Raw genomic sequence first — 18,981 nt, forward strand, 5'->3', positions numbered from 1 at the left:
GTTAAATAAATATCTTCCCGCAGAGTACTCATATCACCCTCACTTAGGACTGGAGAAAGGGGCAATGGTATCAGATAACGAAAATAACAATAATCACAGCATATTTTGACGTCACTGTTATAGAGTATAAATAAATTCCCTCAATAACAAATTGAGTACTCTAATTTTTCGAGTACTCATTCACCTTCACTAATCAGAAAGGGGTAATGGTATCAGATAACGAAAATAACAATAATCACAGCATACTTTGGAGTCACTGTTATAGAGTATAAATAAATCTCCGCAAAATATAAAAAATAGAGTACTCTAATTTTGCGAGTACTCATTTCACCTTCACTTAAGGGGAGGGAGTAAAAATGGAAATAAGGGAAGACGATTTTGTCCCTATTGTTATTTTTCGCGCCATTCCCGAGGAGTTATTGCGTATCCCGTCGCATCATTCTAACTTCATTTTTCTTTAAAAAAAGAAAACAAAAAACTTTAGAACGTTTCTAGGAATAATGACTCTCCAGAGATTTGTGTGCAGATCTGTCGAAAGAAAAAGTAGCTAGCGTTGGCGGAAATTTAAGCTCAAAACGTGCGTCTCAAACATCTAATCGGACCCTTCTTTCAACCCCCCTATCCCCCTAGCTGTTCCTCCTTACGTCTAAATATAAATGGTTCTTGCTTATGTAAATAAGCTAAGAGAAAAGAAGGCGGGGCGTGGAATTTAAACCACTAGGAGGTAATTAAGTTGTCTAAAGATTAAAGGTGTACTTAAATTATACGTATATAAAATAAAAGTTCGGTACGGTTCGGTTAGTGTTATGAAGCGTTAAAAAATACTTAAATTTAAAACCGACGGTCTACATCACTACGATTATCACTTAATAAAAAGCTTTGCTCACCCACCGTATCATATAAATTGTATAAATCGTTGTTCAATTTCTAATTAGCTCCCGTTATTTTTGTTAAAGGTTTCGAGCCATGAGGATATATTAGTGGAAATAACTAAGGATGATTCTTTGAGTCTCTAAGAAATTTAAAGCGTAAAAGCCACGAACATGAATGACGTTTTTCTTAGAGACAATTACAATCCCAAAGAGTGTTACAAATGACAGTTTTCGTCTCTAAAAGCTCAAGGACTAGTTTTGGTGCAAAGTTTAATGAACACTAAGTTATCAAATCCATAGTTTTTTACGCCAATATTGGACCAGGGGTATCTATGTCGCGGTCCGGGGACACGTGATGAATTTTGTAATGGTCCAGTGCAGTTGAGAGGGGATTCCGAGTGCACTGACGTACTTGGTCTCTTTGCCCTCTGATCATCGTCGCCTTTACCCATACACGTTATAAAGGGGGTTCTTTGTTCACTATGGGAATAAATAAAAAATATGGAATAGTTGCTAGCATGCGTGGTGGTGGTAGAGGCGCGTACATTTTTTTTTTATTTAAGGAACAATTGAAGGCGGCGGTAATTACCGAGAGCTTAGTATCACTTTTGTCCGGACGATGTTGTGACATGTGCCGTGACACATGGTTGATGAGAAATGAAAAAAAAAACCTTCATGAATATAAATTGAGTAAATTTTGAACAAACGCGATGGCGAGGTATCATTTTTTAATGCGTTGGACAGTCATCAAATTCGAATGACGAACACGGAAGCTAACGTGATATAGATCATGAGCTGCTGCATGCGCTTTGTGTACACCGGGTTTACAATGGATTTTACACTTTCAATTTACACAAAATGTACCCTTGGGAGCGTATATATAGACCATTATATTAATTCCAAAAGGGAAGCAAACGAAACAGCGATGGGGTTATTTTTCGTTTTACGGTTTTGTGACAGTGGAACTCCTCAAAATTAGAATCTCGGCCCAAATTTGAAACCGGTGGTTAAAGCATTACCGTAACCCCATGGAAAGTCTTTTTTAAGAACTTTGTTTAAACTAACTACTAATATTTTAAAAAAATAATGAAGAGACGAGTTTCGCTTTAAGTTATCAGCACTATCACAAATCTAACTAACCACTTAGGTATTTGTTTCGATTCAGTTGCCTTGGGTTTTCATTTTGAAAAGTAGGTTAGAGTCGTTTTTCAATCTTCCCAAGCCGTTATCGCCTCGGCTTTCGCCCTCTTCAAATGTACAAAAAATCAAGAAGAGAATGTCAAAGGTTATAGTTACGGGATAACACCATCACGGCCTGTAATACACCTCCGAAAGGAGAGAATTTACACGTATATACAACCACCACCACCACCCATCTAATAAACATGTCAAACCCATCGTTTAGTTTACTTCATCGGTATTCGTGTTCCGTCAACTTAACTTGCAAGCAAATGGCTTACCACCCAAGAAAGTGTTTAGCTAGGCGGAGACTTTTACAGCTGAGGTTTAACGCCATATTGGCAGTTAGAAAAGCTAGGGCGCCGGTAGTGCAAATGGAACTCTTTAGTCACCATAGTTATATGAGGCGGATATAGAATTATTTAATCAAAAGGTTGTCACAAAATTTTCAGATTCAGATTCCCTGACTTTTCCAGGACTTAATTAAAATTTCCCGACCTTCCTTGACCTGTGGCAACCCTGTAAACTTTGCGTTCGTTCACTATAATCAAGCTCTTGCCAACAAAACCCGATTACAAGTATTCCCAATAATTTCAACGCTACATCCAGATCTACAAAAGGAACACGCAAAATGTTTCAGAGCACTCAAAGAGCAGTCCAAATGGAATTCGGTTTTAGGCTCGCTTTAAAGATGAATTGTCGTTTGAACGAAGCAAGCCATCAAGCCCATCACTTCCTTTAACTTAACCAATTCCAAGAGCAACCTGCCCTTTTCTCCCCCAGGCGATGAGGTCAACTCGTGGATCCAACAACCACCCCGAGAGAGTTCAAGGTTAATTCGCTCTTATATCCACCACCCACCCCCTCCCGAAAATGATAGCTCTTTTTGCAATAACCACGGGGATGTGTCTATTTAGCATCGAGGATCTCCTATATAGACCACCCTGGTTAACGTTCACTATGGAGACGCGGGGAAAAACCATGGTTTTCAATTGGACCCCGGGGCAAAGGGACAAGATCTATCCCATCAATCTAAACGATTTGGGACGGTTCGTATGTCTACGGCCAGCTGTTTGTGAAGGCGAAAGATAGTGGCGTGTAGAGAGAATAACGACGATGGGGGGCTTCAACCCCAAAAAAGAGATGATCATGACCTTTGTATCGACTACTTTTATGTCTCCATCATGTTATACATTTGAGTCTTCATACACCCTGCCTTTTTCTACTTTGTCAATCGCTCTTGGAAAAAAACTGTTTCGCATTTCTAACAAACCTGTTTGACCGTTACAAGTAAGTCTTCTATAGAGAGCTTTCAGATGGGATAGTAGTACGTCACACCCTCCCAAGTCTTACCGCTGTTCTGGTAGCCATATTGGGTGGTCTCAGCTTCATTCCTGCTTTAAAGTTTAAACCCACCAAAATGGCAGCGTAAATTATGTCACGAGACTCAGCTCCTCCTCCAACTGAAAGCTCTCTATACATAATTTTCAGACTAGGAGGATCGATACCATTTGCACCAGGAGACGAGGCTATTTAGTACTGCACTTTGAAGGCAGTACGCCTTATTTAATTAGACCAAGATTCCCGCAGTTCGAAAGAATTCTCGATCAGATGGAAGCGGAAAATAGTCGAGCTATCGTTGTCGAACAGAAAGGGAAACTAGACTAATTAGTGAGTGAAACTAAACAAAAGGGGGGAGGGGGGAACCGATCTTCGCGGAGATCCAAGATTCCTCGGCGCCTATGACTGTGTTCATGGTGACTTTTATCTCAACTTCCGTTTTCACCCCTTCCCCTTCCCTTATCCCCGTTTCTCCTTCCTCCGATTCTTTTTCCGAAGTTTATTGACGGGCCGACATCTTTATTTCGTTCCTAATAAGCCCACCCCTTCTACGCCGATTTCTTTTTCCTTATCTCCGATTTCAAACGACATTTCGAATAGTTTCGAAAACTCCCCATCTATTTTTTTTTTATTTTATTTTCAAGTCTCTAATGATGTATAAAGGGTCAAATACACTACAAGGTACTGTCGTCGGTTTAGATAAAGGAAAGTTATAACGAGACTGCCATTCCGAATCATAAACATAACTTAAGAATACTTCGCTAAAAGAAACGTGGGAACATTATTCGCTAACCATTAAAACGTCAAAAACGTCTAGGAAAAGAACAAATAATCATAAAAGGTTATGTTGAAATCAAACTGAAAATGGTGGGAAAGATGTCCAAGAAAGAAAAATTGGGCGCCAAAGGTCTTGACAAATTTTAGCGGGTTATAAAGAGACTCAAATTAAAATAACAAGTTACCCCCACCCATTAAAAGGTTAAACTGGGGTCAAAGTAACGAAAAGGCGCCAAAATAAACCAACACGACTTATAAATGAAAATGAAGACATTAAAATGGTCTCAACCATAAACCTCATTTATAAAATTAAATCTCCCATTTGAACCAAAATGTCCCCTGCAGCAGGAAGAAGCCCCGGGACTCTTATACCCAAACCAAACTAAACTAAACCCAAAAGTAAACTAATATAAATGGACTTGGATTTTGCAAATAGATCAAGATATCACTCTCGCCATAAAAAACGTCAAAGTCCATACATGGAAGGAAGATAGACACAATAGCAACCATCCTAATGCCCTGGTACAATAACACCCATCCATACAACCAACGGAGGTGAGCGAGCTATAGCTCCCTTTCCAAAGTCTCCATCCCGGCCTACCTATAGTCCGTTTGGGAAAAATGCATGAAAAATAAAATCGGAAACCATTTCTCGTTGCCTGCCTGACAAAGTAGACTCGAAAAATAAGACATCACTGGAACGGGGAGAGATTGTCATGCAGGAAGAGAAAATATAGTAAAGAATTTAATGGGAATCCTTATAGATACTTGTCCCAATAAATGAAAACTTTCCTGCAAGATCCCGAAATGGTTTTCAGGAACATGCATGGAATAGTCGTAGTAGTTGTATTTGTAGCGCGATACTGGGAGAAGGTTTTTGCAAATACCGGAGTTGGTAAAGAAAAGTGTATCATGGTTCAAAATATTCGCAAGAAATTTCTCAGTAATCTTAAATTGCTTGAGCGAGTTTTCAATGCAGTATCATTAAAATTTTTTATTTCAAATTTTTCTAGAGTCAGAGGCGAGATGTACGACGACCACGTGGTGCGGGTCTCGAGTAAAAACAATATCTCCGAAGCTCAATACCTACACTCTTCTTTATCCACTCTTGGTTTTAGTTAAGCCAAGAGAGAGAGGAACATATTTCACAATGGTTAGGGATTGGCGAGAGGAATCCTTTTGTCGGAAGTTGCCCGACCCTTCTTTGGCAAAGTGTCGGAGCAGAAACGACTCTAGCACCCTAGCTAGCTGGCTGGGTCCAACCAAACCAAAGTTCCCATTTTTGCTTCTTCACATGCGAAAGAATGGCCAGGGAGATCTGTCCCTACTCCACGCTTTTTATACTGATAAAGGCGTTTCTTCCGAAGAGACTGATCTCGATTCAATGATCGCGCGAGGCACCCTATTGGATCACTAACACCCAAGCTCACCTCAAGATACCCCAACAAGGTATACGCGACACTACATTTGAAATATTCCCCCGATGGTATGAAGTGAAAAATCGAACTATTCTTACAGAAAATCTCTATTGTTGAGTTAGAGATTGAGATGATAGTGGTCCTGCATGGGTCCTCATTGGGGACCCCCTAAAAATTTGATTTGGTTTACTGGCGTTCAGGTTTTGAGAATTAATAATAATAATAGTAAAAAAATTAAACGAGGTTACTGAACGATAGGTCAGGGACTCGGGGTAAGGAACTGAAAGGGTTTCAAATTAATTTGCAAAGGTCGCGTTCAAGGTTGCGACACGATCCTGCTGGTTAAGTTTCGTTTACAATTTCATATTCCCTCCAACACTGACTAATAAATTTGCGACAGACGCGTGATTGAACGAGTTGATTTAGGGCACTGATGGAGAAGGATGTTCCGCCGCCCTTTCGCTCGTCCCTCGTGTGTGGGGGAATTTTTTGAAGCTGAACTGAACCATCTCTTCTAGCGCGCGGGAGTACAAAAAAGGTGTCGCTAAGCTTTTCGCCTTCGGAGTCAGAATCAGACAGATGGTAACAGCGGGGGGGAAAGCCGAGGCTAGCGGTGGTGGCGATCTCTACTCTTGGGTTGAACTTCAACGGGGTCAAAAGCGAAACGGGAACCCTCCTCTCTCTCTTTCTCAATCTCAACTCTATCCGTCCTAGAGTTGCGGTGTCCTGTCCTAGAGGGGTTTTGAGAGATGCGCGATGCACCCCAGCATGCACAATGGCTTCGTTTATCACCAACAAGACTGTCTTCAAAGAGCAGAGCGATCTTTTCACTTAGAATTCGGACAGGACAACCGCAAACCCTCCATCTTTTTAGACCCTCCGGCCGCCAACTCACACTATCCTCTTTTCTTTGCTAGCCCTTATTTTGTTACAACTTTATCAAAACACGTACCGGGGATCTTTCATAAAGCAAAGAGTCCAAGTAAGTATTGAGTATTGGGGGTCAGTTGGTTGATTTTTCAGGACTTCAACTTAGACTTCAGAAAATTACAAACCCCCAGTTTTCAAAGACTACATATACATCTCTTGGTGACAATTTGTATTCAACTAATTCACAGTCTTTGGTTAAAAATTTCACAACTGGTTTAGTGCAGTTGGAATCCCACTAGGTAGAACTTGATTTAAAAATTTTAATCCCCAATGTACAGGGTGGTTCAAAAAAGGGTAATTAAAGGAACAAGTACAGTTGGTTCAATGGGAAATCAATTTAACTTCAATGACATTTTGTCCCAAGATACACAACTAATTTAATTAATAGGTCTTCGGCAAAATAGAGATTGAAGTTACATAGAACCATCCCACTGAACTACAGTTCCTGCCCTTTCGAAACACCCTGTGTCTAAAAGTGTATCTATCTTACGAAGCATAGAGTATTTTAGTTGGGTCTTCCACTAAAAATTCCACGGATGTCGTTCCCGATTAAGAAGGGAAAAAAAGTACATGACTGATCCGGTCCGATAATCTTCGCGCCTCTGGCGTGACTGGCTTTTTTTGTCCCGTCGGGTGTGAAGAGGCAATGTACGTCCCATCTCACCTGATGCTAAAGCTATAGGACAGTACCCCGGTATAGAGAGTAGTATCCCGCGTCTCTCTATTGGGGTGCGACTTAAGCCGTCTATTGTCAAGTCCGGAGCGCTGCTGCTCCGAGCTCTCTCTGGTTCTGAACTACTATGGGTCGCGTCCCTGATGGAATACAATATAAAGACATCATCCTCTAACGTCTCTTCATGGTGATGGTAATTCTGATGGCAACAATGTAATGAGTCTTGGAGAAATTAAAGAAGGAGTTGCAAATGAATCAAGTATAACTAAGAGTTAAAACAGATTGCATGCCTGAATTTTTTATGCTTCCCTGACAGTTTAAAGACATTTTCTCTGACCAATTTTACAAATTTACTTCGTAGAAACGATGGACTACTGTTTCTAATCATGATTAGTAGCGAGAAGTGCTGCTTATTTATTATTTATTCCAAGACCGAGGGTCGTCGTAATAGACGTATCTCTATCGTTCGGGTGTCCTTTTGGGGCCGAACAAACCGTTCTTTCTCCCTGTCCCATCATGGTAAAACCCAGCTGCCCTCATTCACCCAATCACCCCAGTGGTTGAACTGAACGCTATACCGACGGAGAAAGATGTACCGGTAACACTGAAAAGAGAACTTGGGCATCCCGATTGAGATGTTCTTCCGAACTTTATTTCCAACTTAGGGTTCTATTCAAATCAGCCATGCAACTTCGAAACTACGGCACCAGGATATCTTATAGGAAATCCCATAGAAATAAAAGTAGTCCATGATACCATTTTCCAAAAAAGGTAATGCGAAATCTGATTATGCATTTCACAATCCCACAACTTTCCTAGGCTACCTCTGACTAATTTTTCCAATTTTAACGACAATACCATGAGCTAATTGTAAATATATCGGTTCAAGCAATTACAACTAAAGAAAAATTACTTCAGCAACAAGGTTCCCAGGACTTTGTAAACATTTTATAATTTCCTGACTCGATCATATGAGACACAATAAGAACTATATCTACAACAATTAAACCTATCTCAACTTTATAACAATAATACTATTAAAACGCCATAAAAACTGTCAAAAGCAGTAGAAAGTGACCGGCTTTGACCCCATTTCTATATCACGGATCTAATCCTATATAACTTTCGGTTAAATTTCACGCGCATAGGAAAAGGGATCTTATACGATGGGTCCTCTGGATAAAAAAAATATTAATAGGTAGGTAAAAAAAACGTTCCGTGCTTCTTCCTTTAGGAAGGAATTGAAGCGGAAGGGAAGCTTTTAGAGCATCCCATGGATACGATCCCGATCCCATTGAAAATGATGCCGAGCACCGCGTTCCGATCCGATTCTCTATGGCAAGAGCAGCCTCGTCAGATCATTTCGCGAACGCCCTGGGGGCCCACCCGGTGCGTGGTTATAGTAATAGTACTTTCAATCGAGAGCTGGGGAAGCCCTCCTCTCTCTCTTTTTCTATCGTATTTTAAAGGTCTCTCTCTCTCACCCTGGGTGCTTTGATCATCCAAGACATTCGAGGTGCTCCTCATTTCAAAATATTAAACTACAGCTCCCAACTTTAGATCATTTTAGACGGACACCTCAATTGACTATTTCAATAAATATTTATAGAGAAACGAACACACAAGCGGGCTCGACACCTCTGGTTTTACCAGAAGCCCCTGTAGTGTTTGCTTCTCCTCTGGAAAAATGGATAGGTCTACACTTACATTCAAATTACCGGACTTTCCCGTTTATTAACGACCAATTAAACCGTTGTTTTGTTATATAATTAATTTGAAGATTTTTCTGACAAAGTAATCAATTGGAAAATTATAATCAAATTTCCTCAAATAAAGGATGTGCTTATTCTTGAATTTATACCCGATTTTAAGGCCTGTTGCCAAAATATAATAGAAATTGTAGACGCGTGGTAGTGAGGAGCCCCTCGTTACAATCCCCGCTCTTTCTGCTTTAGAAGAGAGATGATGGTTCAATCTCTGATGGCGTTTTGTCCCTGGTTCGATCCGCGCGCACCACATTCCACGGGCCAATAACGTGTCTCCCTGCACCCGAACACTGCAGAGATCGAGTGAAGCTTCAATTTCCTTTTTTTCTTCCCGTCAAGCTTTTGATATTGATATTATTTTCCCTTGTACCGCTTTAAACTATACATTTTTTTTTCTAACTGGGGTGAATTCTGTATATCACGAATCGTATGGTTGCGACCGCGCGATTTTATTTCGTGAAAGTTTCCAAGTTTGTTTTGATGATCTAGTTTCGTTGCCCGCAATTTAATTTTTTGATCTAGTTAAAGAATGACGTAATGTGTTTAATAAACATTGTCAGTTATGATTCCATTCGTCGACCGTTTGAATTGTTGACTTATATATATAAAAGTTATTTTTTAAAATTATAATGTGCGAAAATATAGGATTTTATAGGAATTACAGGACCAAATGGCCCCTAGTTAGTACTGTAAATAATGTTCCAGTTAAAAGTATAGACTACTCAAAACTAGTACATAATTCAACAGATAGAAAGTTGGAAGTTTCAAATGAAGTCAAGAATAGTTTGAGGTCATGGGTCAGTTCTATTCTTTGGTATCGCATCATTTTAACCGGTAGTATGACGTAGAAACGAAAGTATCCACATAGGAAACTGGACTATTCAATAAAATATTTTCGCTTTTGGACTTTCCGAACTTCATCAATTATTTCGGTTCGCGTGAACAGAATGAAATGATCACAACAATGTATACGCTCCCATAGTCATATGTCCCAAAAAATGAAGATATTATAGGTTAAAATACACCAAAAAATTGGGGAAACGTTTGGCGGTGACGGGAACTCTGGTTTTTTTTTCACCAACGATCATACGCAAAAGGTGTGAAAAAATATATATTAAACATCTTTTTACCCCAAAAAAGTTGAAATTTCCGGCTTTGGGATATTAAAAGGAGGCTATGCTGGAGATTATCCCAAAGTTCACACGCGAGCTACAGTTACTACGATGCTTTGGATATAGCTAGAGCGTCTTAGGATATTGCAGGCATGCATGCATGCATGAAGACTTGAAGAACATAAAATGGTGGTAAAAAGGGAAAAACGATATTGTATCGACATCCCTATATAGCCAGAGCAATAATAGATGTAAAGGATGCATTTTTCAAAATATTTCTCCTTCAAGGATCCATAGACAAGCCGTGTTACAACCTATCCTATATTGATCAAGGTACGGCCAGGTTAACCTATCAGAATTTCCCCATTGATCGGTTCACTGAATTTCGATTGAAAATTTTAAAGATGTTATAAAGAACAATTTTTTTCTTTACTTCTCGTTACATTAGCCCCAATTTTTTTTCTATCCTCAAGTGTCCTTCGGAGACACGCTGTACTTCCACCGTTTGCATGCCCGTGTCCTGCTCTGTTCCTACGTGGTTCTTAAGTGGTTAAAATTGTAACAGACGTGTTTAAATGGTGAGTTTTTGAGGTTAGCACTTTAAAAAGAACATTTTTTTAAAAAATATTGGGTTGGTTTCTTGGGATGACACTAAGATCTGGCTGGTTCGCTGTGAGTCAAACATCACATATTACACTATATATCATCAATGGATAACTTTAATATAAGAGGTCAATTGCAACATTCATTCGACCTTGGGGTGAAATAAACTTAACAGAAACAAGTAAACAAATCGATAGATAAGAAATCATTTTCAAACGTTACAATTCCATCCACGCTTTATATAAATACTTTCTCTTGACCCAAAGCGATTAAAACTATTAATTTATTCCAACATGCATGGCAGTCCACTAACATAACAGATACGAGTGAGTTAATATGATCGGTGTTTATACTAAACGAGCCAAGAGTCTCTTAACTCTTAATGCATTAATCGTGTAAAACGTGATGGTGCGATCGACGAACAATGGGTTGCACGATATCGGTGCACGCGGTGTATACGCGACAAATCCAAACGCGTTAAAGGATGTGACGTGAAGAAAAAAACATGTGACAGACGAGTGTGGCTTGAGAATGCGGACACGAATGTTTTCCAGACATTGATATTTTAAACATTGTACGAAATGAGGCATTAACGCGATTAATACCATTAATTTAAGTGATTAACCATAATAACTTTGGCTACAGATCATATTCTCCTACCATTTACAACACAGACCAATTTAAAATCGCGTGTAGATACATTTTCAGTTAAAAATGAAAAGGATAATGGTTATATGGAGACTGACCCTTACAATGACCCCTATATTAAATGGACCCCCGATTAGAGTGTCCATCAAAAAACACCCACTATATATATACGGTGGTTATTTCACCGTTGTCTCACGGGGACATACACGGGGTTGTTATAAAAACGTGAAAATCGCGTGATAAGGTCCCCCTCCCCAATTTAAAACGTACCCTTAATGATGCACCCATATACAAAAATATGGGATTGGGATCCGGCGGTTGGCCGAGTTCTCTATATCCGGTCTGAACTATGCACTAAAGCTATCCCGTGATCCCATGGATAAATTTTATATAAACCTAGATATAACATAATGATCATTGTTAAGGGGTGCGCGGACATTAAAACGTTTCTCACTCGGACTACAATACAAAACTGCATGCAGCAATGGGGGTGTGCTATAGGCACGCAAAGTTAACGATTTTGGGGGCAGATCTACGAAAGGTGTACTCTATAGCGACTAGTCTGAATTCGGGTCGATATTGGGGGCATAGCACGTTGGCTCTACTGGGGAGAGAATCTTCCAGGGGCGGGATCGCTCGCCTAGTGTCTTATCTAGTCAAGGATAAGTCTAGACAACGCAGGCGCAGACACTCGGGTGACAGGGACCCAACGAAAAGAGTCCAGGGAAACAAGAGAAAGGAGTTACCCCCGACGGAGTTTCTATCATTGGGAAGATCATGATATAGATACATGGCGCATGCTCTGTTAAACGTCATTTTAGGTCCAATAGACAGTCGGGTATAGTGTATTTGAAGGACAAGGTTGGTATCAAAGTTTCAGGTTCAAATTTCTAGGTGTTCCTTGTTATTTTCCCCTCACTTTTGTAGGCCAAAAATTGATTGTCAATAGCCAAAGTTCTAAAACATGTTTGAAGTAACATCCAACACTTTAACATTCAACGTTGGACTTTTCAAGGTTTTCTATGACTAGTACCAACCCTGTATGACGTTTATAGCCAAGTCTAACACCCTGTACATTCCATGACGGATTTTGTTTACCGCATCACTAAGTTCAATTCAGACTGATGGTATCTCCTACCGTTACAGCAGTCAGTACATTGAATAAGTGTAGAAAACGGGCCAAGAGATTTTACACGGTCAAAAAAGCGCCGCTCATGATCGAAGTCTCATATTCTTATTGTGTCTCCGAAAGGGTCATCATTGCAATGGGACGGGGAGAACCCTGGATCTATTCAGCAAGGGCAGGTGGGCCCATTCTACGAATTTACAACCCTGGTCCCTATACTAAGCTTCGCCCACGATTTCGCGCCAAAATGAGAATGGGGAAAAGGCGCGGACAATACCTACGGACAGTGCAGGCGTTAGGGTCTTTCGGGTATTGGGTAGGTCGAGCGGAATACCATTTGATATTACGGACGCGAAAGGGATGGATGTAGGAGATTTGGTACGTCTTTATTAGGGATGAATCGAAGGGTTCTTTCGCTGTCTCGCCTCTTCCCAAAGAAATTTATCGTATTTTTTAAGATTCCGCATATTCTTTTGTACAAGTATATTCCTAAAGTTACAATTGAATTCTTGTAACTTACTGTAAGGGGTAATGCTTAAAGATACGAATTGTGGTTATTTTTTTTTTCGAAGTTCACCTCAGCCTGAATAATTTCCCATGGTTTTTCATTGATTATTCAAGATATTTATGAATTCCTCGAGTTTTTGAAAGATAACTAAGTTCAATTATATTTACAGGTCTTCCACGTTGGTATGAATTGAGTTTATGTTCTCGGCAATGACCCTAGCTTCATCGATGCTATTGGCAAGCAACTCTTGAACCCTTTAAAGCCTATTAATTCCGAGAACTCTAGTTATTGCAAGAACAAAAAACCATAACAGGATACGTCTTAACGGATATTCATCAATACTTTTTGATAAACGACTTCCTAAATTTAAAAATTAGTGACCTTTCAACACCTTTTTCTTTTGGCAGACTTCACAATCCGTTCCTTTACACAGAAGTAAAATTTAACCTTGCCAATATAGCCTTCAAATACCGATATAGTTAAAAATTCTGGCGGAAACTACAACCAAGTTCCTAGCAAAATGTCAAAAATCAGATCACAACTAACAAAGGATATTCAATAAAAAGACCAAGCTTCCAGTCGATCAGTCTAAAATAACGCATTATAATGGTGGGTACCCACCAGGGCGTTGAGACAGATACCACCGAGCCATAAAGCCATTTCATTCCCAGCCTTGATTTTAAATAAAAGAAAAATACGAGTTCGCATTTTGGAGCAAAAATTCTCAATGAAAGTAATGGAAACCCCAGATATATTTTTTATAGCGCTTCCACAAAAAAAAACTGAGACATCTTACTCTCAAAGTCAACAGAAGCGGAAAAGGTAAGGAGGAATGAAAAATCTCTTTAGGGGAAAAGAGGAAAATTATTTGAAAAGCGAGAAAAATCAACCCAGAATCGTGGATCGCAAAATTTTGCTCCTTAAAAGGGAAAATGTTCAAAGTATTATTGATTTGACATTCAATGGCTGGGTATATCTCCCTTGTAAGTCCGTGGTTATGGGTTTTTGTCAAGCGTTGGAGTTCGCGAGATTTGACCAAACTTCCTCCGTAACAAGGACGCACTAATCAGAAGAAGCAGGGAAGTTATAAGGTTAAAGGTCATTTAAAGGACCTTGCGTTGGTCACGAGATAAAATACTTAAACGCCAATGTTTTGGATCGAAGGTATGTTCCCAACGTTCTTGGTAAGGCTCGATCCTCTTGTTTCGTCCATATAAGGATTCCTTACTCGGAAAAGGGACGTAGGAGATTGGGTGAATAAAGTCGGACAAAGAAGGTCAAAGGCAAAAAAGGGCAAGTTTGAGAACGGAGAAGAAACGAGGCAGAATGTACACAGGAAGGGTGAGGGTGCTGAACGTTAACTACCAAACAGAAACCTTCAAACGACTCTTAGAGTCTAGCGTCGCGTTCACACTCGACTAACATCCGCCTCTAAAGTCGTCTAGACCTATAACGCTAGCGTTTCTTAGTAATTCGAACGGGGTCGTCTTGGTTGGTGTTAAAATCCAGCCACACGATACGAGGGATGAGACAGGAAACGCTCCAGTCGAAGCCAAACAAGAAAATATCTCGCGCCTAAAGTTGGGGGTGAAGGAAGAAGATTGTGGTGTGATGTGGGGACATTCAAGACGTATTTACGCCAAAGAAGAAACAGAACGTCTTCGTGCTCGGGCATCAGGTGTCACTATCATCTAGCTCTCGACCTCTGGACTTCCCTTCGGCAGCAGCGGCTCTTTTCTTTCATACACAACCCAAATCATCCCCGAAAAGAAAAATAATAATACCAGAAGAAAAAGAAAAAAAAATTCTTTAGGTTTGCGGTAGAATATCTAGGTCATATTAGATTTCCTATAGGCGATGTGGTCCCCAGTTTGAAAGGGACCGCGAAATCCATCAATTTCAACGCACCTATCTATCATTCAATCTCTATTAGAACAGACACCGCAAGATCTCGCATCTCCCAGTTCTGGTCCCCTAATATCTCGCTTGAAGCATCTCCATCAAACTTTTTACGCAACGTGAACTGACAATGTTAAAATCCCTCGAATTTTCCAGATACTGTAGCAACCCTGTTAACTTAATTTTCAAACCATGGCTTTACTTGTAGTAACAAGGGGGCAAAAACATTCAAGCTTATAGAATATAAAATACAATAATATCTTCCATTATAGATATAACTCTAAATATTTCAAAAGTGGTATTTATTTACGTTGCTAGTCCTTACGGGTTGCGATTGGTCGAATGAACAGCGCCTGCACGGTTATCAGTACCATCCTTTGACACGAACGGGTCATAGGGTAAAGGGCTTGAAGTACAAATTCGAATGGAAAATTTCAAGATCGAAGACACGTACACCGCCGAGTTATTTATAGAAGACGATCTTAAGTGGTCACCCAAAAAAACTTGTCTATATAGTGATAGTCAGGCGACCGATTTCGAAATGGCGTGATTGCATGGGAACTTGGGGGAGAAGGCCTCTTAAATTTATATTCAAGTACTTACTGATAGACAACAAATAGTCTGCTTAAAGAGATAATGAATAACATCTTAGGTAAAAATGGATGGTTCTTATGAGTTTCTTGTTGGGTTTCCAAAACCGTTTCAGTTTCCCTTTCCAATTGATTTTAACGATAAACGGGAAAGACACCGATGACGATACCTCGTGAAGACTGAAGAGGCACAATACCCGAGGGCCAAAAGACAATGAAATAAAATAAACAGCCTCTCCCGACCGCCCCAGATCAAGGATTGATCTTGAAAACAAAACGGAGATAACCTTGAAGAGTCTGGAGACCAAGGACGAATTGGAAAAAAAAAGTATTTTCAATTTTGACAATTACAATTGAGCAAAATGACTTAACTATTCGATTCAAGAAATAAAAAATCCTCAAAAAATTCCCACTGAAATCAAATTTCCAAACTTTGACTTTCCCTGATTAGGGAATTTTAACATTCCCTGACGGTTTCAAACATTGACAACTCCATACATGGAATTAACCCTTTCTCGCTGGCTTCTCCGCTTTCAATCAAACCAAAACCAAACCCCCAAAATAAATTTGACATAAATTTTGAAATCAAAATTTGACAAAAACCTTATAAGAAGGCGGCCCCCAACTAATCTAAAAGTCATTTATATGGTAGCAACAATCGTCATTCAATCTTTGTACGGAAAATTTTGAGGAATATACGTTTGTTAAATTAGTCATATATTCAGAGTGTTACGTCAGAAGACACGAATCAGAGTGTTACGTCAGAAGACACGAATCAGAGTTCATCATCTGTTTAATAAATCAGGAGGATTTAATACGTACCCACCTAATCTTTGAGTTTGACCCTGGAACCAAACCAAAAAAACCCCAGTCATATCTGCTCATCTTCAGATATACAGATCCTCGAATCTGTTCTTCACTTTTACCATGTGCTTCTTGTTGTCTTCCAAAGTCACCGCACTTCCCCATTTCTGTTCCCCACTTCAGTGTTAAAAAATGTTTTGGAGGGTTTTTTTGTCTTAAGGAAGCCACTTGAAAGAAAAAAACCTTCCCCTTGTCTGTCGTCGGGCCAAAGATGAGGAAAGAGAGAAACTCACTCCATCGTCTTGAGACAATTTCCTCCTGCAGCACGACCCAGGACACCCCCGCACTATGCTATCTCGATAATATTCTTTGGCGTTTATTATCGTACTTGAAAAATCCTCAACTGACGCGACGCTTTTCGATGCGTCTCAGGCATTTCATTGTATAAATAATTTGCCTTCATATCGTGCTGGTTCAGGGACTCTACGTTGGGTGTGGGACTGGTATGATTGCAGTCCTCCTTTCGCTGAGTTGGACAATAGACCATTTCGATGTTAGCAACCCTCAGTATGGGGACATAGAAGGGGATGCCATCTATACTCATTCTCAGGATACAAAAACCGTACAGCGCAGGCGTCAAAACGCAAGATGGAAGGCAGATTGCCTTTTCCTCTTAGTTACATCACACATAGATTCACTGTACACTGAATAAAGGTTAGGTGAAATCATCTTAGCCCATTACTCCGAGTGAATGGCCCCTCGAGAAAACCTTAGCTGATGTCCCAAAATACCTAGAGTAGGACCCATCCCTAACGGTCCAGCCTAAAGAAAGATTACGGAACGTTTTGAAATCATAATAGTCCTAGCTGTTTCCCTATGGCATAACCTTCCCGTCCTTGAAGGATAATACAAGGTCCCTGACCCCGAGTTGCTTGACCTCTAGGGGGACGATCCTGACAGTATGCCCCTGAGCCTGAAAGTGTCGTTTTCGAAGAGAACCACGTGACGCGTATTCAGAAAAGAAGAAGAGAAAGTATACAGTGAGCGAGCGAGTATAGTGGGTGTTATAAAGAATCATCGCGTCTTTACAAAAAAAAAGAGATTCGGTGGTGGTTTTCAGATTTCTCTGGACGTTTTTCTTTCTTTCTCTTTTGAGTGGGCGGGTAAAGCGAGTGTCGTCTGGTTAAGATCAGATCGCGCCAAAGAATATATACCTCAAAAGAGAATGAAACCCCTTTGTTTGTGATGAAAAAGAGAGCAAGCAAAAATACAGTCCGTATAGTCAGTCATCTTGTATTTGCACGCCAGAAGAAACATTTTTCAAAACCGTGGCCTCATCTCATCCCCCCTTCCCCTCACATATCGTAATCGAAATTATTCCTTCACTATAAGACATAAAACTCTCCTCTTCCATAAATCTCTTAGCAATCTCATCCACGGGTTAGATGATCCAGATTCCGAAAGACGCAAACCAATTATACATATAGTTTACAGCCTATGAGGATTCATACCAGGCTTCAGGTGTTACGCAAGTAGGCATGAATCACTGTATGGTGGGAGTCTAAAGTTAGACCTCCTTGTGTACGTGGTATGAATCCTCCTAGTCTGTAAACTACAACGTATAGAGATGACTACTTGACAGGGAAATCGGGGTCATTTTGAAAGCGATATTGCAAAATCAAACATATTTTTTGGAAGAATTTAAAATTCGTATTGTGGACCACCTTCAGCGTTTGACACTTTTCCACGCAATTCTTGTGGGAGAGGACATTTAAGTGATATTCATTAGCTATTAATTACGCAATATTTGAATCAATTTAAACCTAAGTCGTAGACAAACTCATTGCGACGTAAAAAAATTCTAATATCTCTTTAGTTTATCGAGGGAGTTGCTATTTCAGCGCGAGCGGGACTTAGTTTAATGGGAAACAGCTGTTTTTGTCACGCGGCACGAGCGATGAGTTTGTTATTCAATCGCACGCGAGAGATAGACTATAAATGATCCCATCTTAACTTGGTAAACATCCCGTATTATAAAAATTATCCATACCAACTTTCCCTTCACTATCAAGATATATTGGTATAGGCTTAGTGGTTGTGGCATCATATCATCTCGTCTTTAGCGCGAGAAATTCCGTTAAGGGAAGGTTTCCGCTATTGCACGACACAAACCAGCTGAGGGATTATGGCAAGAGTGGCAACAACCTCTCCTTGGTTCCCGTTTAACCATAGGGATATCGCAAGTAGATTAAATATATCTATTTCACCCCGAATGGATGGCTCATGCACTTTTGTTTAGTATCATCTCGCGGCAATCCATCTCATCCATTCCCAATCAGGATGTGATTAGCACGATATACTAAACCGCAACCCTATAGAGATGGATGAAGGAGGGTCATCGCTCAAACTTTTCACTAAATCTCTCTCAATTTCACCGGATTTCAGTTCACAGTTAACCTTTTCTTAGAGAGGTCATTCAATCAGTTTCTAAATAGTTAGGCGTCAAGAAAAAAACCAAGTTATTGATTCGTTTCAATATAAAACAAAGTGACACTGAATTAACCTAACTAAATGATTTAAACTAATTCTAATTCATTGGGAATAGTAACGTCTTTGATACACGTTTCATCTTCCCTAAGTATAACGCATCAATTGATGGTACAATACAGTACTAAGAGCCTCTCACTAACGCTACAACCTCGGAAATATACAGAAGAATAAGATAGAGAAGATTT

General features: G+C 39.9%; 1 protein-coding gene across 2 annotated transcripts in view; it reads right to left on the reverse strand.

Moving 5' to 3' along the window:
- LOC149702399 (uncharacterized) overlaps window positions 1-18,981 on the reverse strand; it is a 180,920-nt gene that overhangs the window by 141,894 nt on the left and 20,045 nt on the right. The gene's annotated exons all lie outside the window — the stretch shown is intronic.

This window comes from Phalangium opilio, unplaced genomic scaffold, assembly GCF_054372755.1.
Source record: "Phalangium opilio isolate 3A_F unplaced genomic scaffold, DU_Popi_V2 ptg000017l_1, whole genome shotgun sequence".
In the NCBI taxonomy this organism is placed as follows: Eukaryota; Metazoa; Arthropoda; class Arachnida; order Opiliones; family Phalangiidae; genus Phalangium; species Phalangium opilio.